We start from the raw sequence: 25,397 nt of genomic DNA, 5'->3' as shown, positions 1-25,397 counted from the left end.
TCATTTTTGGCTGACTGCTGCTCACAGTTTAAGTGTGTACTTTGGCTTTAGTGTGTACTTCGACTCTGCCAGATTCTAAACAAGCAGATTGCCTTTAGATTATCTGCCTTAAACAGTCAGATTTAGACTTATCCAGATTCAAAAAAATTTCTTTGTTATTTCAACCCACTGTTTCAGTTTTTTCTTTTTTCTCCCCTGTCTATTATATATAAATATCTTTGACTATTTATGTGCTATTTTTGCTGTCTGATCAGTATTTTTAACAGTGTATATAAAACATTAAATAGAAAACAACTTTATGCTTGTACCTACTATTATTATAGTACTAAATAAATTGACATACAGTAGCTAGGGTGTCCCAAAGAGTGTTTTAGGAAACACAGCTGCTGTTTTATCAGAGACAGCAGTGAATTGGTCAGGGACTAGTGCTCATATAAAGAATGATGGAAAAAGGAGATTCTGTAATCTAGTCTGCTGAATATTGCCTGTTTATACAGAGAAGCACTGTGAGATTAATATTATCGCAAAATATTATTCTCTCATCTTTTTTAGGGCAAATTTCGAGATGGTTCTGCATCCGTTATTTCAGCCTGCCTTATATTGAATGAAACAAAAGGGGATTTTTACACTGTGTTTAAAAAGTCCAGGTTATTATCATCCTAAACCCTGCTTTTAACCGCAGGTAGGGGAACATTTTACACCTGTAATTTACAAACGGGTTTAACATTGCTTTCTACTCTGGGTTATGACATGAGTTTTAGTGTTTTGCTAGCCTTGCTTTGCTGTGCTAAACGTGTAACAATGCCGTGTTAGAACGTTACATTTGAACATTACGGCTACATGTTTGGCAACAGACATCTGGTTAGTAACTTAACAGTGCATGTCACATATTACGTCAAAACCAGGACATATCAGAAATGAACCAAAATAGTGTGGGGGAATTTACTGTAACTTTGATACACTTTTGGATATTAACGAAGGTGTAAGGCCAAAAAGATTAGAAAGCTGTTAAAGATAACAATGACTGCTCAGACACAGAACAAAAGAACTAACCTTTTTTTTCTTTTTTAATGTACAGTGTGAAACAGCACATTATAAATAACCATGATTAAATGATCTTGGGTAAAGTAGGAGCAGTGTGATAAGTGAAACAAGAAAACACAGGGCTCCTTTTAGCTGTTTCAAGTGTGAGTAAGGAATAATATTTTAATTATTTCTACTAAGATTTTTTCCAACAAAGGCCTAAAGATCTAATCGCCCTTTCTTACAATTTTTGTTTCATTTACTTCCCATTTTATGAGTTTTCTCAAATGAATAATAGCAAAGTCAGAGAACCAGGAAGAAATTACATCCTGATTACAATACAATGACTCTTCCTTATCAATGTATGTAAATTCAAATTCCACTGATGCTTATTGTTTATTTCTCAAATTATTCATAACTCAAAAGTACATTTAAGCACAGCACGTGAACAACCAAAATTTTTGTTCTGTGATTAAATAGTCAAACTTTTAGTTGTTAATAATTTTACTAAATGTAATATGCAGAGTCATATAAGTACTAACATAACAATAGTGTAGAACATTGAAAATTGCAATTGCGCTCATGGAAATTTACACTAAAATGTAGGTAATGACTGAGTTCACAAAGATGTGGATGTTTTTCAGCCTTTCTTTTCGACTTGTATCTCAGGATTTGTCTGTGCAGTTTATATTTATTAAAAAATATTATTGTAAAAAACTTTTATTTGAATCTGACTTTGGTTAAGTATGATCAATTTGAATTCTAAAGGAATAAAATCCAGTTAAATATAATAGAGTTTATATAACTACCTGCAGGTGAAGGTGGACACTGGTTCAGTTTTCTGGCTTACTTTCATAACACCTTCATCAATGTTTCGTGTACAGTGTGTGAGGATTCATCAACTGTGCTCAAAATCGCTTTCTCTTTTTGATATCATATGGGAGTTTCATACATCGTTCATACATCATTTTCAAAACATACTTTAACTCCATAGGTAAAGGTTGTTGTTGGCTTCCCAAAACCAGTCTTAAGGTTTAAAATAGTTATCAATTTGAAATCTGAAGGTAATGTGCAGTTTTAAGAAAGAAAGAAAGAAAGAAAGAAAGAAAGAAAGAAAGAAAGAAAGAAAGAAAGAAAGAAAGAAAGAAAAACACCAAACACTATCGGCAGGCACCGGTAAGCCTATTAAACACAGCTATTTTTGTTATGTACACACAGCACAATACAACATATAAATAAAATAATTATAAACATGTTTGTTGAATAGTGTCCTGTTAAGCACATTCTGAGTAGAAACAGAGACGTGTGCATTACTGAAACTAGCCTAATACTCATAGGCGAAGAAGACTGCAGATGACCCAAGAAGGTGCAAAATACAGAATGTCATTTAACTCTGAACTTCAATGTACAATGGCTTAAATGGCATTAATCATTTATATTAGAAGGGGTGTTTCTGACAAATTAGGAGAAATGACAGGGCCCAGGGTTTTAATTCTTCAAGCAATACAGGAAACCAAATTTTGCCAGACTACTCAAGCATTATTCACATGTTCTATTATTTCATGTTAAAAGCCTAGTGGTGCTTTGTTGAGAATAATGATATGCTGATTCATGTCTCTCTTTGCTTCAATTTTCAGCTTGTGTTTCTTATCAAACACTAATTCCAGGAACAGCTGACCAGAAACAGGACAGTGTGATGCAGTAATGATTGGATTCAAATAGGCTGTAATTTACCGCTATGCTCCTCAGAAGTCTAATGAAAGCACCTCTCTGTATTTTGTAAATCATAATTGTCTGAAATGGACAATCTATCCTACTGTGGATGTCAAACCATTTAGTGGACAGAGTCAGGTATGGAATGAGATACTGCTGTTTGTCTTCCTGCAGATAATCAGAGAATGATGAACAAAGCACAGCATGTTTACAGAATTTGCCTCATCTATTATCTGTTCATGTTTAAGTGTAGTCTTGCATGTTTCCACTTTTAGAGCTTTTCATTTTGCTATGCCAGTTTCCCAGAATTCCACGTTCACAGAATTTACCACAAATACCCAGAATAAATAACTCACTCACCTATGAATTATTGATTATAGCAGTCTATGTCAATAGCTGTAGCAGAGGATAAGTGTCATATATATGTGACAGCATGTTGTAGAGCAAAACAAGTAGAGTGAGATTAGAGATGGATGGTAAAGGAAAAAAGATCCGAATGCAAGGAATGAAACGAGAATTCTCCGAAATTGAGAAATAATGCAGAACCAACATAAAAAGAGCTCCATTTGTCTCTGAGTGCATGATCAAGTCTGTGCTATTTCCTACCGCTCCATCTTCACCTGAGCTCCAACTTTCTCTTCCACAGTAAGAAGCCTTGTCTTTTTTCTGCTGCTATCGTCTAGGACAGGCCTCCTCCTTCTCCTGCTCTTCCTCTCCACTCCAAATGGAGGGAATCTGATTCGAGAAACCTATTTTTTCCCTCATTAAAAGTAAAGCCAGCCTTTTCCTGCTGTTCTCCTATCATGTCTGTTAAACTCTTCTTCACAGGATGAGACAGGAATAGACATACTCTTTGCTGACACTGGAGCTCAGTACCAAAGGACTCTAGCATCAAAGAGAGCCATGTGAAGAATGTCCACGCTGTCCGGCTAAAGAAATGTAACCAGGCATCTCTAGATAATGCTACTGTGGCATACAGTACAGAGATACCTTTGGCTCAAAAAACTATCCTTTGAACTACATTTCTTTAGTCACAGACAGCACACTTGTTTACGCTGATGTCTCTTCAGGGTACAAACACTATTCACTCACCATGTCTCTGTCTCTTACCATATCTAGTAGTCCTTATTATTAGCCGAGGTGCTTTTGTAATTATTTGTCCTGCTGAGACGAGGTGACATTAAATGACTCTGGTCTAATTTTGTCCCTATTTGTATAATGGCTACACCATTCTTTCAATTAATTAACCAATTTAGACTCGAGCCATCATAAACAGTTTGCAAGTATGGTTGATAATATCTATAATCAAATTAAATATTAATGGCAATTAAATTAATGGGGTCAGGCCTTGTGATCTGAATAAGAAGGATGATGAGCTTCAGGAAATAAATGAACATCCAGTGTATTATGAGAAATATCTTACCTTTGTTTTATTTCACACACACACACACACACGCATGCACGCGCGCGCGCGCGCGCACACACACACACACACACACACACACACACACACACACACACACACACACACACACACAGCAACAAATATATCAAGAAACGTTATATATGATTATACTACATATTTAGGAAGGTATAAAATGGATCTACTTTTTATTGCTAGTTAAGTAGATTAAAATAAATAGAGCTGTAATGATCAGGCCTGGAAATGGATGCATGTGTAAGTACATCCTACTCACAGTGAGGTAAAAATTCCTTCTCCAACGTTCATGGTTGCATTTCGGGTTCACTGTCTCCAAATCTACAATTAGGCATCTGCACCATGCCAACAAACTCTTTAAACTGTTTGCTTAAGAAAAACATCTTTTATCTCAACATAAATATACACATCTAAAGTTCACTAAACACCATGAGAAGTTTGCCTTGTTGGTCAAACGAGACAAAGATAGCGCACTTTTTTTGCCAAACTAATCTCAAGATGGATTTGGCATAAAAAGAAGAAGTGCTCAAGCCAAGATCCAAATGTTAAGAATGCTAGAGGAACAAAGGCCCTGAAACAATTTTAGGAATATACAAAGACATGGACTCCATGATGTATTCATTTTAAATTTTGTAATTTATTTGAAAGCAAGTATTTCAAGTAAAGTTTAAAACTAAAATAAAATAAGAAGGAAATAATAGGAAGGAATAATAAGTAAATAAATGTGTTTTACTTGCATGCCTGCAGGCTTTGTTTAGTTGTGTGCAAAATGCATAGGTAAAGAAAAAAGAGAAGAATATATGCATGTGAATACAAAGACTGATATGATGTAAAATGATTATGGATATATTATTGTTTAAAGTGTAAATTGTAGACAAAATGAACTGTTTTAAAATGAATGATCCCTCACAAGACATTACAACTAGAAACCAAAACATACATCCAAATCTGAACAAAAATGGCTTAATGATAACAGCATTATGATTTTAACATGAAGATCCCAGTCTTCTTACCATAAGTCTAGAAGAGAGTATCCTTATATGTCGTGATTCTTTCTGTTAAAGCACTGCAGGAGCACTGCTAAAGCACTGCCAACATTATATTACACAACGTGCTAAAAAGCTTGCCAATTAGCCAATTAATATAACAAATAAAGATGTTTGTTTTGCTATTGTATCTAATATATTTGCTGTGCATATATCCGCTTGGCATTTAAAAACATAATAGAGTTATCTTTCTAATTATGAACAAAAATAACATTTATGCATACGTGTGTTGGTGTGTTTATAGTGAAAGTGCAGTAGCTTCCTAGATTACAACATTCTCTACGAACATTAATAACATTAATAAGTAACACAAAGTCATAGGTAAGACCTTAAATATCCCACCCCTGTGAGTATAAATGAAAGTTCATGGAGTTCTCCGGACATGTGCACCATGCATGTTCTCTCAAACTAATGATAAGGAAGGTGAAAGTGAACAAGCAGTCAAGCACAAATAAAAGTTGCAGGATGACATAAAAGCTGCAAGATCAATAAGTACATACTGAGAACAATGAACTTCATCACAAGCAGCAAGTACTGTACAAAACACTGAATACAAAACTCCTCCACTGAAAAAAAGCTCACCAAAAAGCAGTTAAAAACAGAAATCATTTGGAACAAAATATTCTGGTAAGATAAAACTAAAATAGAACCCTTGGGGAATTATTCACCTTGTCATGTTTAGTGAAATCAGGGTTTGGGTAAATGACCCAAAGAACACTACAGCTATGGAGGTGGGAGCGTCATGTTGTGGGGCTGCTTCTCTGCAATCAGAATGAATGAAGAATCTAGTCTCATCAGCCAGAAACTAAATCTGCAAACTAAGAGGATGTTTCATCAAGAAATCTAATATCTTCTAAAATGTATGTAAATTTGAAATGGAGATAACATGTATACTAAATACCAACAAAAATGGTTTAATCTAAACCATTGAACATATTTTTCAATGTGACATTATGCTAATAAACCATAACTACATTTTTATATAACTTCGAAAATCGTTCTCTATCAAAAATGCCAATAATTCTTGAGCTTACTGTATATACTCTGAACTTAACAGAGAAGGGACTGTGGGACTTATTTATTGCCCACTTTTTATTGCCAAATGGACGGTTAAGGTTTAAAAGGGACAGAGATTTTCTGCTGAATACAAATTAACATGTCTATACACTTATGCATACAAATACAGACATCTATTTGAGTTGTCTAGATGCTTTAACCTAAAGTTGCTAAGAGAACACATAGAGACAAAAAACGCATAGAGGTGTGTGTGTGTCTGTGTGTATGTGTGTTTTAGAGGCAGAAAGAGAGAAAGAGAGAGAGAGAGAGAGAGAGAGAGAGAGAGAGAGAGAGAGAGAGAGAGAGAGAGAGAGAGAGAGAGAGAGAGGAAGAGAGAGGAAGAGAGAGGAAGCGAGGAAGAGGGAGATGTTATAAAATGTGCTACAGGGTAGAAAAACAGTGTCATGCTGCCAGTCATATCGTCCACACAATGAACAGATAGCCTCCTGTATGAGCTTTACAGCTGTCAATTCCACTAATCACTGAGAGCAGTGATAAACATAAACACACTTTCGAACTGTAGCTAATACTCATGAAAGAAAATTCAGTGAGGGTTGAGTACTAAGGTGGAATCGTTTTGTTTTTTTCCCCCTGACTTTATTCTTGGTAAACAGCAGGTGCCAGTGTTCCTTTTGCTATTACTAATACATAACTGCTCTCTCACATAAGGTCAATTCACAGCATGCATGTCATGTCATGTGTTGCATCAAGACCTTCAGTGGTGACCTTCAGCACCATTTTAAACACCCTTTTAGTTCAGCTGCATCAGCAGAATGTTAGGTGTGAGTCGGAGACTAGATCGTGAACACTGAACTTGGTTTATACTGTAAATGTAATTTTGTTTTTTCTTGTGGATGAGTGATACCTAAACTGCAATCACACAAGCATACAAATCCATACATTGTGAATTTTAAAAATATAATCTATAAAGATATGATGATTGTGCAACCTATAGCACCAACATGAGGAAAAAACAAATCACACAAATATTCATTATTTGCTGTGCAACTGTTTCAGGTGACTGGCTTTACATCCAGTCCTGAGTATTAAAGCCCACTTCACAATAATTATGTATATAATCATTATATTATATTATATTTGCTGTATCACATTCACATAATATAATTGTGTATATTATATTATGTGAATGTTATACACAATTATATTGTGTATCACATTCACATAATATAATTGTTATACACAATTATATTATGTGAATGTGATACACAATATAATTGTGTATAACATTCACATAATATAATATACACAATTATATTATGTGAATGTTATACACAATTATATTATGTATCACATTCACATAATATAATTGTGTATAACAATGTGAGGACATTTATACAGGAAACATAAGAATTATTCTTATAATAAGACTTAGAGGAATAGTTTTAAAGCTTAACTGAAATATTCTGTTCAGTATTTTGTTAATGACAGACCAATCAGGTCACAGAACAGTAAACAGAACCATTTTATATTGACCTTTGTAATGTGACAGATACAATTTATGTTATAATAGATTGATTTTATTTCCTAAACAGCTTGGGCAGTTTTTGACAGTATACGATGGCTTCAAATGAAATCTGAAGGAAAACTGTAGGACCAAATTATTAATTTGTATTTTACTCAAAAGTATGTGGAAAGAATACTTTTAACACAAGTCTCCTACCTGGTTTCTTGGTATATCTGTTAGCTGCATTATCTAGGTAAACAAAATCAGTTTACACATTTATAAGAAGCTACCTCATTACAGTTCATCTTACTCTATTCTAGCACGAATTCATTACATACACATGCTTTCATTCAAGTTACAGCACACACAGTCTACAGAAATTGGGAAGACATGAGTTCATCTAATTTTCTGATGAAATCAGAAACCAATCTATTATTTCTGATTTACAGTACTTGGTTTGCTCCACTAAAAGGAGTGTTCACATTAAATTTCAGACCTGGCCGAATCAGACTCTGGTCAAATGTGTTAAATTATTTTATTTTAAAAATCTGTCGCTAAGATTTCACGCTATCAGGTTCACACAGGAAAGTGCACATTTCCATGGCTGTGTGGTATTTTAATACTTTCTCTATCGCAAAGAACATGTAAATTTTATATATCCATACCTGAATTACACATTAATTATTTCGATGCTTCAGAACATAACTAATTTTGAGAAAAAAAAATTATGTGAATTTTGAAAACAAGATGCAAATAATCCTTGGCACGTGCTCTATTCTAACATTGGTTTGTTTCCTGATAAAAACGTTGCAAGCAATACTCTTTTTTATAAACCTGGATTACTAGATAATATAAAATCCTTCTTAGATAATAGCAACAAGGTGATAATGAATTAAATATCCCTGTAATACAGTTAGCCAATCCTTTGTTTGTTGGACAGTTGTTAGCTACAGTGTGGTGTAGCTTACAGACGAACACATCCATAAGTGAGTTAGAGCATTGTTTTCAGTACTGTGGAACTGTGTTCTGTACACTTTCGAAGTATTTTCTGAAATAAGATTTTGGACAACCAACCAACTAAACAAAAACAACCAAAACCACTGATTGCTTATACAGTATCTTTATTTCTGTAATTGTTTACAGCGTACACAAATGTGCCTGTGTAATTTCTGTAGAATATGATTGCAGTAAACAATATATATAAATTGGGATGTGGTAGTCTAGTGCTTAAGGTCTTCATTCATTCATTCATTCATTCATTTTCTACCGCTTATCCGAACTACCTTGGGTCACGAGGAGCCTGTGCCTATCTCAGGCGTCATCGGGCATCAAGGCAGGATACACCCTGGACGGAGTGCCAACCCATTGCAGGGCACACACACTCTCATTCACTCTCGCAATCACACACTACGGACAATTTTCCAGAGATTCCAATCAACCTACCATGCATGTCTTTGGACCGGGGGAGGAAACCGGAGTACCCGGAGGAAACCTCCAAAGCATGGGGAGAACATGCAAACTCCACACACACAAGGCGGAGGCAGGAATCAAACCCCCAACCCGGGAGGTGTGAGCCAAACGTGCTAACCAAGCTGCTACTGCTGGGCCCCTGATCAAGGCCCTTAACCCTCCATAAAATAAGATTAAATGTAAGTCTCTCTGGATAAGGGCATCTGCCAAAATGCAGTAAATATATAAATGCTACATAAGAACTGCAAATTAATGCTTACAGACTGGCAGGTTCACTTGATTTCCTGATTTTTAATTGTCTGTTTTTGACAAGTATATAAGTATCTATATGCACAGATGCTGCACATTTGTTTAATCATTCCAACAAAGTCAAATAGCTTTTTTCTGAAACTGGAGCAACATGTCCCTTGGCAGTGTCTTGTGTTTTGCTTTCCTTTCTTTTTCTACTACTTTATAAAACATAGTCTAGACTATGTTAAAGTAAAACAGGAAAAAAACAGCGGTATTTTTGCTTTTGAAGTCTGCCATTATTGACTGAAACAGAATCAGTGTTCTGGCTGAATAATTGGTTTCAGCTGCAGGTGTAACACAATGCATCAAACTGCAGAATATTAATCAGCAGCTCCACCTAGTACCCCTTACTTCAGGAAAAAAGGTCCATAGGATGGATGCAGAGCTGATCTAGTTCCTCCTCCCTTGGAAGAGTCAAGTCCAAGGGGTGTTTCGGGCTGGATTAGTGTGTTAAATCTGGTGTTTCTGTTGCACAGTACAGTGAGTTAGGGATTTACAAATCTACAAAATCAATAAATGCAACAACACAACAATTAGGACAGTTCTTGTTTTTTTTTTATTGGCCCGAAGGTGTTATTTAGTTTAGATTATAGCTTCGCAGCTCTCACAAATACTGTACTCATGTGAATGCCAAATCTCCTTATAATCTGGTATCATTTCTATAGTAAATTCTATTAATATTCTATTAAGTAACATTAACAACTAATATAACAAAACAGGGTTGTTGGTTTTTTTTAAACAGGACTTTCACATCATTTAAGTCAATTAATCTAAGCACTTAGACAATCTTAAACAGAAAGAGGTCCATTCTTGATGAGAGATCTGTTTATAGCTGTGCTTATGTGCTCATGTAAGTAAACCTGCTTTCAGGATTTTGCAGCATTAAGTATATCCAGTGTTGTAATGTAACAAAGTAAAAATACTTCGTTACTGTACTTAAGTAAAAATTTCACGTATCTGTACTTTACTTCGCTATTTAAATTTATGTCGACTTTCACTTTTACTCCACTACATTTCCTAGATAAAATGTATACTTTTACTCCGTTATATTTCCACTAAGCATCTTTGTTACTCGTTATTACAAACTAAAATCAGAAGAAATGTGTGCGACTGCAATAAGGGAGGTTTGGCGAATCACTGCTCCTATAGAGTGTCACTGCTCTACGGAGAAGCACAGGTACGCGCAGCGTGCACGCGCAGTCAGAGCTGGAGGCATTTATCTATAACCGCGGCAACCAAAAGCAACCAAACGCAGTGAAATGTCACTATTCTTATTACCAGAGTTGATAGCACAAACAAAATATTAATGCAATATCAATACTAAATAAAAATAACATTTATTGCTTTGGTCTTTGTCTTGTGAATATTTATTTTATTAATGACTGCATTCATTGGACACACTGTAGAGAATGCACACATACATGAACTGATTTGATTCAAGACTGGCCTCATTACATCATGCATAAAATGTTGGTGTCCACTTTTGCCATTTTAAATAATACCATAAATTTTGACTTACTATGTAGTCATATAATATATAATATAAAACTCTTCTTGTTTTAAATTCTCACTGAGGGCTAAAACCCCCTAAAGATGAAATCCTAGAACCGCCCCAGCTCTTATGCCTACCGAAAAGGGTTAGGGTTCGGGTTAGGGTTAGGGTTGCTATAAACATGTATCTGCATGTAGACTAATTACAATTATGCAGCCACTTAACAAAAAATTATTGAATTCAATTAAAATAGTCATTTTTTTTCAGTGTAGCATTTGCGGAACGTTTTATCTCTTCAATTTGTCACATACACAAGATATAAAACCCAGAGAGAGAGAGAGAGAGAGAGAGAGAGAGAGAGAGAGAGAGAGAGAGAGAGAGAGAGAGAGAGAGAGAGAGAGAGAGAGAGAGAGAGAGAGAGAGAGAGAGAGAGAGACTAAACAAAATTAGTTATCATTAACTATGTATCATTCAAGAAATATTTCTATTCACCTGCTGTGCATTTTTCACTGGTAATTTTACAGCTTCCTAGAGACTCAGTGAATTCATCTGAAACATGTCACCTGGTTAAATTAGCAAGTAAACAAGAGAAATGATTATTATATACAGTTAGCATTCAATTCACAGCAGATGTCACAATCACTGGAAAACATCTGCACCTTGTTATACATGTGACAAATAGAATGCTGCAATATTTATGCAACAGGCTTCTGACATATATTTTATAACTCATTCTAACATTGGCTGATATTTAGTACAGCTTTTAAATTTTGATCTTAAAGCAATTTTAAAACCTTTTCTATTAAGAAAAAGCAAGTAAATTAGATTGAGGAATTTCGAGGCCTGGTGTAGATGATAACACTTGGAACACTAAGAACAAACACATCCTGTAAATACATAATTAGGTTTAAATAATCTCAGGGCTATATTTTACTTTGTGCTGATTTAATTAGAGAGATATATAGTTTTATAGGTACACATTATCACTATACAATAGACATAGATGTAGAAATAAATTCAGTATTACTCGGTAAATACTATATAGGCATAAATGAACTCCTGTGGATGAAAGCAAACAACCTTTCAATCTTGCAGAAGAATATTAATTACTTGGAAATGAAAATATTTCTCTTTGCATGTTTGTGTACATTATGTACAAATTTAGGAGAATCTGAATTGAAATGTTCAATTTTGGCTTCTATCCAAGCAGCATTTGTCTGACACAGCCTCATAATCATCAATTACATACGTTTTTGTTATATTTAGTCTGTTTTGTGCCTTAGCCCATCTAAATCCTTGTTAATTATTATGTTCTTGCCTGTCTTAACCCTGTCTGTCTTTGTTTTGACAAAGACCATTGAGGGGCCCTAATAAGGCTGTGTCCAATTTGCATTTTATTACCTGCACCTACTACATGCCAAACTGCTTCTACAACCTTTCACTAATAGCTTCCTTGACATTCAGGTTGGAGTCTCTTGTCTTTGTAACAAAAGAAGCCATTTTCCTGACATCTCAAATCTCTACTGCTAAAAACAAACTTATTACACATATAAAGGTGACTTTTATTTTCAATGTAATGATGCATACAGGAAAGAAACTATAAAATAGATAAAAAAAGTAGCCATTGATTGGGCAAGCTGCCTGTTTTCCCACTTCTGCTGTCACTGCGATGTCCATGTTTGCCTTTTTCATCCAGGAGAAATGATTGCTCCACCCCTGGTGGGCTTGCTCTGTGCATTTAACTTCATTACTGTGGATGACAAGCAGAAAGCCAACAAACAGAGCACAGCCTGATCCCATCACCTGCAGTCCTACCTCTTCAGCATGCGCCCACTGTCTCTTGTGGGTTATTCAGGATCCATGTCCCCTGCTGTCTAATGTTCAATTGCATTGATAAGAATCTGGCAGGCCACAGCACAAGCCTGGCAATAAAATCACTCTGCCATTCAGTTTGTTCTCCCCTTTCAGCAAGGTCACCCATCCCCTACTGACCACCCAACTGCCAGATACAAACTGCATCCGAATGAAAGCATTTCTCAGAAAAAGCCCTTTTGCCAGCTGGGTTCTAGTAGAAGGCTCTGGAAGTAGGCCACTGTGGAGACATTGCAGGCAAGTGTCCAGCACATTCATTATTAACAAAGCAAAGTTTTTTCCCTAGCATCAGCTACGCTATTGATTCAATTTTTTTTATACAAAGCACATGTCAAATCACTTCTACATCTACTAAGAGAAATGTCAAGGGTCTGATTTTTAATAATTTATACCATATATATTACAATCTCAATTTCGTATAAACTTTCTCTCCACATTCAGAACTATTTCACATGGAAGTAAAAAAGTTAGATGCTGATAAAGAATAATTTTCACTAACTGTATATGAAGCATATGATTAGGTCTGTTTTGATGGTCCAGTTTTGCCTACCAGCACAAAATAGTCAGTACACAATCTGGTGAGTATTAAAGAGCTCTCTACATTGATGTAATCCATTAGAGCTGTCAAACACAAATGCTAAACTTAAAAAAATGCCTTGCATATTAATCTAAAGTTATGATTCTTGTTATAGAAGTTATAGAAGTTGTTATATTAAGCAGTGTCAAGGATTTTCTAAGGAAATTCTCACTTTTTTAGTTTTAAAAAGTTCACTTCTACCATCCACCTCTCTGTAATAAAATGATTAAACTGCAGCAGCAATGGGAAATTAACAGCAGAATCTAAATGTTTCACTCTTTTTACCAAAGACCCCAAAAAAGAATGGAATTTTCGTCTGTTTTATCAAGTCACACATCACATTGGTGGTTAGCGGCTCGTAAGTATTTCTGTCCGTAGCCTAGAACGATAACTTCATGGAAAGGTTCCAATAAAACAATTTCGCTTTTTGTTCACACAAATGTTTATATCTTCATTGTAAATAAGAGCATTTTTTGCTCTCTTAGATGCCCTAAGTGCTTATTCATAAACATCTAAAATGTAATGGTGTTATCTTCAAAAAAAACAAAAAAACAAAAAAACGTTTCATATTAAAAGTCAACATTGTCCTGATTAATTTTATATCAGGCTTACAAAAAAAATGTTTATACTTATTGAAAATGTCTGATTCGATTTCTTTTCCACCAGTTTTGTGTTTAAGAGTATCTTTTTCTTCAACCATTTATTATGTAAATATCAGGAGATCATTAACATCTCTGAAGCTCTTTGTTGGATTATTTATGGATGGGATATTGTGCTGGATTGATATCATGGGAGATGGTATTTCTTATTACATAGACAACAAAGATTTAGGCATTAGACAAAGACATAAAGTAAGGCTCTACTCATGTTAGGTTCTACTTAAGATTCCTGCTCAGTGCCAATTCTCCATTCTTGTGCAGTATAAAAGATAGCACAAAGTTTTTAATCAAGTGTTAACATCTGCCTAGGATGAGGGCAGAATAGTCAGAATAAGGAATAGAAAAGATTTTTGAAAAAACAAGACTGGAGGTCCATGATTATAACTTAAAAGGATCTGCTGCAATGTTCAAAACATTGTACACCATTTTATGATGACTTATTATTGCTTGAAATGTGAATAATGCATTAGTGGAGGTCAGTATCAACAAATGCATCACCTGAATACATGACACCCAATGTCACTGTTTTTCTTTTTTTCTAGAAGTATTTTAATTTAAAGCAGCAATTATTGGTTATATTAACTACGAAAGTGATAAAAAAAAAATAAGTGACTGGTGAGTGAATGACCTGATTCTGTTTATAGCTGATATATTGTAGGTGAAAAGTGTAGCGTTTGGCAAACTGCTGTGGTATAACGTGTATAAAACCACCCAGTTACTGCTATTATCCTGTAATGGCACACCCTGGCATGCTTTATTCCTTACTTTGGAAAACATTATTTATGTATTAATAGATTTTGTTGATGTTGTAGGATGTATAAATATATTTAATGACAGCAACAGAATCATAAAAAATATTCAGCACAAATTATTACATTGTCTAAGGAATTGCAGACTACATCATATTTGACATTCTGCTTCAGCTGGTATATTATACAATGTTAAGAGGTTTAAAAATGTTTGTGGAGTTTTAACCTAATAAAAATGTACATTGAAATTTATCTAATGCCTAGTAACAGAATTGGTAAAAATAGATAAAAGTAAAATGTTTACACTAGTAATTATGAATTAATATATAATATAAAAATATTATATTATATTATATTATATTATATTATATTATATTATATTATATTATATTATATTATATTATATTATATTATATTAATATAATAATAATAATAATAATAATAATAATAATAATAATAATAATAATAATAATAATAATTTTATATATAATGCATGGAATTAATTAACAAGCTCAGTCACCAGGTCATTTCATTGTGATTATACATGATAATATGCAGCATTATGAATCTATAACAAGGTCTCAATCACAATGACACACCAACCTTCGATGGATTGACGTGGACATATCTCTTCGGATTTTTCAAGTAATAAAGTAAATCTACCCCTAGTGTCATTCCCTGAGGCTGGTATATTAATACTGGGCTGTCAGTGATTCTATGTGATAGACGTCGGTTTTATAAGGGCTGCTTCTTTCTGTATCATTGTTGGCCCTGAAGCTTTCTAATCTTTGTTAATGCCCTTGGTGCAATATCCTGAAAAGTTTGCAAATATTTTAACCGAAACATACGTAAGGTAGTGCAACAGCATTTTGAGCAAATTCTGGAAGGAGATGTATGATAAAAAGTTGAGAAATATTGTTGATTTAAAAAAAAACCCAAAACAAAACAAACAAAAAAACAATAAGCAGGAGCTTTTAATAAATAAATAAATAAATAAATAAATAAATAAATAAATAAATAAATAAATAAATATTATTAGAAGTAATATAGTAATATAAGCATTAGAAGTAAAAGTATTAAGTGTTTTCTTTTTTTTACATTTATTTTCTTTTCTTTTTTTTTTGTAAAATGTATATAATGATCCATGTTGAAGAAACTGAAATGTTTTAGGTTTTAGAATAACATTACTTTTTATTGTTGACCTTAAATGTATAAAATTATAGTAAGAATAAATGATTGGATAGTCCATTAAAAAAAAATACCCTGCAGTGATCATCACAGAAAGATCAAAGTGAATAAATGTTATAGACTAATATCAAACCCTTAATCAGAACACAAGTGATACTAACAGAAAACTGACATATAAAGAAAAACGGTTATTTAAATTAGATAATAAAATAGCAGAGGTAGCTGTGTGTACATCAGTAAAGAATTAAACAATTGTAAAGATCAGCCAGCTATAGTGTATTAAACAACACACCAAGAAAAAACTATAATAGGGAAAGCATAACTTAAGGATACATCTTTACAAACCAGATCTCACATTACATAGATAGCAATAGTCGTTTTTTTCTATACAATTCCAAGGTCACACTGAATGGAATCTGGTGCACAGAGATCATCTCCATTGACAAACACTACACTGGGATTTAAGAGGGTAGGAGCTGAGAAGATGAGATATATCTTTAAATATTAAGTATTTTTTCAATAACATTAGAGTGTAAATATTCAAGGAAAGGAATGGTGAAGCTTTTGCTGGAACAGTGACAATGGAGAAATGTTTCAATTGCACTTTTTTGCTATTACATGCTATATAGATGCCGAGGTTTCTAACACAGAAACCACGAAGACGGTTTTGGACTGCATTTGATATAAACAATTCAATTCAACTACTGTGGTAGTTGTAAGACTGCAATTGCCTGCAACAGTTTTGTTTCAGTCTCTGTCACTGAATTGTTGATAAGTTCAACAAAAAGACTTTATGTTAAAACCGAAATGATATAATAGTGCTTTTTGAGCATATAGTAGTATAGATGGATTCTCATATGAGTCTGATTCATCTCAAGGTTTTTTCTTTATATGGTCTCAGAGAGAGTTTTCTCACACCATTACCTCTGGTTTGCTCATTTGGGATACATTTATAAATGTAAAATATATTTCTGTAAAGCTGCTTTGCGACATTGAAGTTGCTGAGTTGTTCATTTTGGAACTGACACAGGTGTAACAACTCTCTCCCAGATATTGATCATTTCTTTTGGCCTGAACATGGTGGTTATCCTCAATCTGTAACAGCTTGTTTGATTACCTGTTCAAGCAGCAGGGATGAGGGTAGATGGGGGTTCGTACACTGCCAGGAAGTATGTCTGTGTTTGCAAATTATCCTGGCAGGGACATAGCTGCATATACTATAGATTTCTTTTCAGGAAACCATAGATCAGCGGACCATTTGGCAAGTCAATTTTTTATAGAGAAACTCCACAGTGATTATTTTATAAAATGAATGAATTTAAGACATTAAACTAGACTGGATCACAAGGTTCTTTTTCCAGTATCCCAATATCTATCTCTATATTTACATCCCCTCATGATCTGTAAAGAGTTAAAAATGGGTTTGTGGACTTTCCTCTGTACATTTCCTAACAGTGGTGATTTCTGTAGCTGTGGCTTAGCAGAGCTAAACTGAGCCATGTAGGTCACCATGCAGAAGTTAATCACCACAGAAGCGTAGAGGTGTCAGGTTTGAGGATTTCATCAGTGTGGTGCTAACCTCCACTGCAACACCTTTGAAAGGGGAATGTGCATTCTGAACACATCCAAGTAACTGAAAAACACCCTCATCCACTCACAGCTACAGTGGAGTAAGTGGAAGAGGGAAAGAGGAAATGAGAACAAGAGTGAAAAATGCATGCAATCTCCAAGTAATATTGAAACTGCAGAAAGGAAGACTGATTTTGTTTGCTCCCAGGCTTCTGTACTAATTTACAGATATTCAGCACAACAAAAGTGAAGGCTCTGAAAAGACACACCAACACTTCACTAGGTATTTATGTGCTCTTTCAACTCAGCTTATTTATGCATGCTTTTTTATTACTTATGTTTGTTTACCAGTATTTATTATTGTCTATTTGAGGTCCCCAAATCTCCTGAGATTAAAAAAATATTGTGTGTGATGTGACAACCCTTATTTATAACCGAATGATACTGGCATATAATTGATACTGACACTGGATAATATTAGTCCAGCATCCAAAGCTTTTGCAGTGTAAGAGTATATCGTCAGATTATCCAATATGCATGCATACACAATATTTCTCTAAGCAGGGTCATCTGTAGCTCAGAATTAATGATGCAAAGCCATATGGTGGATATACTGTACCATAATGGACACGTGAGCACTGGATGTCGGCCCACAGGACAACATACAGTAATCCTGTCATGTTGTCAGTCACTGAAAGTTGGAGGCTTTGCGATGCATTGCATGATTCAGGTCATTCTCAGCTTTACAGATCAATAAATAATAAAAAAGATGGAATCTCAATTAAATTTCTTTGCAATTATTACTTCATGATAGCATTGTTTCTTTATATGTGCTTTAGTTTTCTCTGACCTCTTAGCTCAGCACATCCTGCACACCATGACAGCATGTATTCACCAATTCATTTCATCACCAGGGCTGAGCTGAGGAACAGCACAGAACCATATGGTCAGCACTGTGTACGTGATCCTGCAATCCTGACCAGAACAAAGTGGTTACCGATGATAAATGAATGAATATATATAAAAGAATGGATTTCTTATATATTTACTAAACAAAAATAAACTTGTTTGCATTATAGCTTCCCTTCAGAAAATGGCTGGAAACTTAAAGTAAGCTACTGTATATTCAGGACTAGATTATCTACATTTAAGATCAAACAAGCATTATGATATGTGTCAAATTGTAATAATTAAATGATGTAGCCAATAAGCAATTTTTTCTCATACTAAAAATACAGAACAAAATTAACAAGCATTTTGGCTCTAAGGACTGGCTGTAGGTCACCACAGTTACAGTAGAAATGCCTCTACAGCTTTTATTTTAGACCACATATTTTCCATTTTAAATAATGAATTTCCTTATATTCCACAAAAACCTAATTAAATACTATAGGGATAGGTGGAGAGAGATTCCCTGTGGCGACCCCTGAAGGTAAAAGCTGAAAGAAGAGGAAGAAGAAAAAGAAGAAGAAGAAAAAGAAGAAGAAGAAGAAGAAGAAGAAGAAGAAGAAGAAGAAGAAGAAGAAGAAGAAGAAGAAACTGTTATAGAAACACGGCTACACCCACATTAAAGTGCAGCTCCATTACATTACTGAAAAAAAAACATGATCTCAAGCTATCTTAAACTATGAAACAATGATCTTTATTTATTGTGCAGTTCTAGGTTTACATCTCACTCTGCCCGTGCCTCACATAACCAGCAGTCTTTCATTCACTGGAGCGTGGAGCTTCATTTCAGTGCTTTCTCATTATGGGTGACAAAATACATCACGCAAATTGTTAACATACTCTCAGCTTATTTTAAACATGCATTACCACAATGTACACCATCACATTAAGTTCATTTGCTTGACAGAGTAAGCGTTGTGTTTACGAAGCTACATTAATGATGAGTGTGGCAACAGGACAAAACAGCCATTGATGTTGCTTTTAAAGAAATCAAGATTAGATTATTCCTGTGTAAAATAGGAAAAATCCAAAAACCCTACACATGCCTGTTGTATCTATAAGTTACGGTTACATGGCCTGTATATGCATATTGTATTATCACAGAACCTTATGTTTTATGGCACATTAGCACTTGCCTAACAAATTTAGAGCCTCTTTAGATAGATAATATAGGTAATAATGTGGTAATAAAGTGCTTATATAAACAAAAATCTATTTTACCTTTCTGATTTTCGGATTAACAAAAAATGTTTCTAGGAATCATAGGTTCACCCTGTTGTAGATTTTCTATATTTAACCACCGAAAACATTATGGTTACAGTCCAATATATACTCTTTTCTGTTTTGACAGGCCGCCTGTGGTAAAATCTAACAGATGAACAGCCAATCTGGTATAAAAGAAGCAGTCTGGTATGCTAATGTAGTCTAATGTAGAATTAGGACATGACCAATAGGACAATATTGTGACCAATAAAATCAGAGATCAGAGTTTTAAAGAGATCAAATTCTCCAAATCAGTGATGAAAATCGTAAAGCTTTAAACTAAAAGTAAAAAAAAAAAGGAGGATGAAAGATTTCATTTCAGTTATATATATATATTTAAAAAAACCTAGCGTTTTGTTGTCAGTCTGTTTGCTTATTTACCTGTAATCTAATGTATAATAAAACATTATTGAGACTGATGTGTCCTGCAGATAAAGCTTACACATTCTGTGTGTAATAATAATATCCTTAATGATAAGATTTTGAAAGGGCAAATAACCATTATAGATGATTTGAATTCATTGTATTTCTGCTGTTCACTCTATATTATATCAGTTGGAATGAACTTTACACAAAGAAATTTTATCACAGGGAAAAACAAGGCTAAATAAATCTGTCATGGTTATACCGAGATCAGCACTTGACTGTATTACCCATCAGCCAGTGTGCATCGCTTTTTTTTTTTAAATCTCATGTATTTCAAAATACTGTTTATTATTTTACACAATGGTGAAATACTGGGGTGTCTAATGTTTCAGGAAATGGTGAAAATATTTTTGTCATCAGCTACAAATTAGTGTAGTTTTGTTTCCTATATTTTAGAGATATTTCTAGGCAAATGCAAACCATCTGTGAGATGCAACTAGTGGATGTGGTTAAATCCTAGCAAGCTAGCTGAGCAACTAAAAACAGCTGATATTCACTATACAAGGGAAGGATGCTTAGCTAGCTATCTAGCAAGCAAGCTTTTCACATACTGAGTGTTTTTAAATGTTTAGCAATGTTGAATTCTGTTCAAACCTTATTTTATGTGAGAAAGTTTTATCCTACATAGTGTAGCTGAGTTGTTTGATTTCTATGTGAGTGTGTGTTTGTGTGTGGGTGTATATTGAAGTGGAGTGACAATTGATTTGTGTGCAGAGTGGAAAGTAAACATATTAGATAGGGATGAAGAGTGACTCACATCTAATTGAATGTTCACATGACACGAAGTGCATTCCAATAAATGTCATCTAATATCCAGAAAGTCACATCATCTACTCAGAGGTCAAACTCCTTTTCTACCTGCAGTGATGCTCCTCCACAGCCTCCTCTCCTGGCTATACATGGGTAGATTTTTGAAGACATGAACAAGAAGATGATTACACAATTAATGGAAGATGGTAAAATGAGATGTTTAAGGTACAAGTTCTGTGGGGAAATCTAATCTATGGGGAAATTTTGCATTTTACTAGTGTTTGAAGTCTGTTCATATGTTTTATATTTTGTTACACTATCACTGGAGACAGTGTGTGTTGTTAACATTAAATTGTCTTTATCATGGATCATTAATGTTACTGGATTCAGAAATGTTAGTCATGAATTTGTAAATGCACTCTGACTGTAATTTGTGTTAGGAAAACATAGCACAAGGCTGGTGCACACCATATCACACCCAGCTGTGATTGACGGGTTCAATTTTGCAAAAAGCCAGCTGTTATGAGAGCTGCCTTGGGCACAAGTTATGAATATAAGTGTATAGAGTGGAAGAAAGGGCCTGATGACAGCTAGTTGAAAATATATTGTGGTAGTCCACAGTATGATTGTTACAGAAAGAATTGATAATTTGCCTGTGTCTGGGTGTTATCGAGCTTGGGTGACATTGACATGCCTCCATGATAGAAAACTTTTCTGCCTCTGCAGCTCATTAGCGATGTGTTATTTGTCATGAACAATGATTGAGAGTAGTAATTATCGAACACTGACACATATGGAAGCACAGGGCATGTTGTTGTATCTGCATTATTTAAACCTCTTAATGGAGCTGTGCCACTTCCTGCCTGTGCTTCATGAGCACATCACAGCTTTGTCATGGTACAAACAAAATAAGATGGAGTGCCTTCTGAAAGTCAGGGAAAAGGACAATGTGGTAGCAGTGCAAACTGTGATAGATGGCCACGGAGTTACTGAGAGGTGGACGGTTCAATTACTACATGCAAAATGCCATTCAAGTATGGAGGGGAAATACTGCTGAGTGCTTGTGAACCTGCAAATGGAATTACAGCAAACTTTATATCAGATTTCTGACTATTTACAACAGCTGTCCACACGTGTGCCAAATATATCGTTTTCCATCAAGGTTAATGTTTTGGAACAATGTGTTTACCAGCCATTTTTCATCCAAATAAAGGAAGGGAAATAAAAGATGAAAGATACATGGCTGTAGTGGATGAAATGCTCTTGTCAGGCCTGATATCAAATGAACAACACATTATTCTCCTGTCATAGATTAATTCAGCCTGAAACAAGAACTCGGGACAGCTTTTGGCTGTCCAGCAGGCACCATTCCTGAGGGTATAATCAATTACGCCTACATCTACCAGAAACCTCTCTTCCATGCATATTGATTCTGTTGTTAAGGGCTGAACCAAGCTATGATGTAAGTGTCTGTCTGAAAGTTCTATGCCATCTGGGTGCTAAGTAGGTTGGAATTACAGACTTCAGACATAATTCATTATTTTCATCTGATCACTTTAAAGGGCACATGTTTAAATTTATGGCTCTCTCTAGAAGATTACAGCCCAAAGCACTTTTTTACCTCTGACATGTATGCCTTTTAGAATAGCAGTCACTGAAGAGCACGAGTTGCCTTCGAGTTGAATCTGTTACAGAAGTGACATTTTAGAGCAAACCCTGAGCATACTGTCATTAGGACCGATGAAACATCACAATGTAAACTGGCAACCTAGAGCTCCACAAACTTGTCAACAAGCATGCAAGAGTTACTCACACTTGTCCAGTAATTGAGTCATTCATTTACAGCTCAAAAGCAAATTAGGCTTTATTACAGCACCCCGTACAAACTATTTATATGAGAAGGGATTATAGGGCAAAAGGAAGTCAGTGGCAGAAAACATCTTAAGTTTTAATCACTTTGGGGTAGTATAATCATGTATGTAATTAACCTGGATTCAAAATATTAGCAGGGATTAACTATGCATTATAATGCTACACCAGCCTTCTGTGTCACTCTATTCACCTGTTACTTAGTTACAGAAGAAATAACAGGCAAATAGACAGACATTAACCCCTCATTTAGAAGAACACAAAAATAATTTTGGGAGCTGTGGTGTTTTGTAAGCTGACCTGTTTTAACTTAATGGCTAAGTATTAAAGACTTAGCTCCTGTTGGAAAAGTAAATAATTGGGCTCCCTGACCTTTTCCCATTTCTCGAATTTTTTTTCTGAATGTTTGTTGGTCAGGTAGTTAAGCAATAACAATATTAATGTGCAAATGAGCTCGGGCCAGCAGTTGTTGCTCTCCTGTTTGAGATTGGAAGTGTGAGGAAGGTGAATGGGTTTGTACACTGGACTGCAACAAACTATTCTACGCATGGCAGACATAAAATATCCACAATGAACTAACAATGATGCACACAAAGGCACACACTAGCCTAAAACACATTATATATGTCTATATTGAAATACTTCTGACGTGCTTAATGATTCTTGAGCTAATTTAGTGGCTGATTCTGTACTTTTGTTTTCCTCATCAGAAGTTATAGTGGCTGTGTGCTGCAGTGACAGCACAGGTGGACATTGATAGCACAGTTACCATGATGTTTAATGGTGAGGAAATATTTCTGTCATCTCAAGTGTAAAGGATAACAGTCAGGTGTTGCTATTAGCTCATAAAATAAAATAAAAAAAAAAATTTAAAAAAACAGCAAGAGCTTATTTTCTCAGTCTCCATTTTCCAGTGACTTTCAGTGTTATTTACATTAATGAAAAATCCAATGTAGATTAAGTAAAGAACAACATTTGGCTCAAAGTACCAGAATCTAATGCAACTGTATGATGCATTCTGCTGGAATTCAAGGCAGTATTATCATGAAGCATTGGAAGCTAATCTGTTTGAACATAGTGAACAGATGAGGTGGTAAGAGACCTGGACAGAGGAAAGGAAAAAACACCACGCTTTTAGGTAGAGATGAAGTAAGGGCTAAATGCCACTGGCACCACTATCAGCATTTTGGGTGATGAAGGTAACCATTAACCATTCAGTGAAACTATTAACCATTAAGTGAAATAAAAAAAGATGTTAAAGAAGGAAATTAAAAAAAAAAATCAAATCAGTATTACATTAGAACGTACACCTTGACCAATTTTTTTTCTTGTAAAATTTTAGAGCACAGTAGATTTTCCAAGACATGGACTATTGGATATCAACCAATCTAAAGCTTTTTGGACCTTAATCCTTTAAGTTCATTGTCAACAAAACATTAACTTCCCCTTTCCAACCTTCAAAACCTGCTGTACCAAATCCTTAGTGCTACGGTGGTTAAACTCAAATATTGTGTAAAAAAAAAAAAGAGAAAGGGTTTAAAGTGATAAGGAGGACATATCCTTCATAGCTGCCCTCAGCTTGTCCTCTGCTTTGTAATTTCTGCCAAGTCCTGAGTGCTGAACCTCGAGGAAGATGAAACACCTGTACTCACACACACCCTGTGTGTGTGTGTGTGTGTGTGTGTGTGTGTGTGTGTGTGTGTGTGTGTGTGTGTGTGTGTGTGTGTGTGTGTGTGTGTGTGTGTTGTTATTATAGCAGTACTATATTGAAAGTCAGTTATTTACCTGAGTTTGCTGACTCAGCCCAACCAAACTCGATGGCTGTCCTCCCATAAATGAATAAAGAGATCTGAAGGGACACTGAGCTGCTCCAGTTTTCATACATTATACAAAGTTATACAGCCCTAATGGAAAATGTGAAGAAAGAAGAGATTAAGCGAGGAAAAAACTGATGGACTTGTTTAATCGTTAAACAAAAATATGACCTTGAATGCTGACTTCACAAAAGAATTTCACGGACAAAGCAAAATCAACAAACTGTTTTTTTCCCTTCTTGCCTATCTGTGATTCTTCCAGTGCACAGTACTTACACTGTCAGCAATGAGCTACTGTACAGGCAACATAGAGTTGAACATAGTTCCTAGTTTGTTCCAGGAACAGTGACTGGTTTATTGGTGATTTCAGTTTTAAAATGACACTGAACATACTGTTCACTGGAAGAAATTTAGATCTCAGTCATATCTAAACAGTATTGGACTTTGGTGGGCCACCAATAACATGTTAGAGGAGAATGTCGTTACATATGTCACATATTCAACCATCATCCACTTATTGGGATGGTGTTTATTTGAGTTACTACAATATATCCTTCAAGGCATCTCAAACCAATCTGGCTCTGACATCGCTTATCAACAAGATGTTTCCACCCACAAAACTCTCGATCACTCAATGTTTATTGTTTTTTGCAACATTCTGTGTGAACTCTAGTGTCTGTTGGGTGTGAAATTCACAGGAGTTCAGCAGAAATACTTAC

The 25,397-nt window shown here is 34.9% G+C and overlaps 1 long non-coding RNA gene across 1 annotated transcript in view; it reads right to left on the bottom strand.

Moving 5' to 3' along the window:
* LOC125140903 overlaps positions 1–24,736 on the bottom strand; it is a 33,970-nt gene extending 9,234 nt beyond the window's left edge. The window contains exon 1 of the long non-coding RNA XR_007140224.1: positions 24,650–24,736. This is a non-coding gene — a long non-coding RNA (uncharacterized LOC125140903). The remainder of the gene's footprint in view (positions 1–24,649) is intronic.
* Between the last annotated feature and the right edge of the window lie 661 nt (positions 24,737–25,397).

Source organism: Tachysurus fulvidraco, chromosome 3, assembly GCF_022655615.1.
Source record: "Tachysurus fulvidraco isolate hzauxx_2018 chromosome 3, HZAU_PFXX_2.0, whole genome shotgun sequence".
NCBI classification, from domain to species: domain Eukaryota; kingdom Metazoa; phylum Chordata; class Actinopteri; order Siluriformes; family Bagridae; genus Tachysurus; species Tachysurus fulvidraco.
This window is presented reverse-complemented; position numbering and strand designations above follow the sequence as displayed.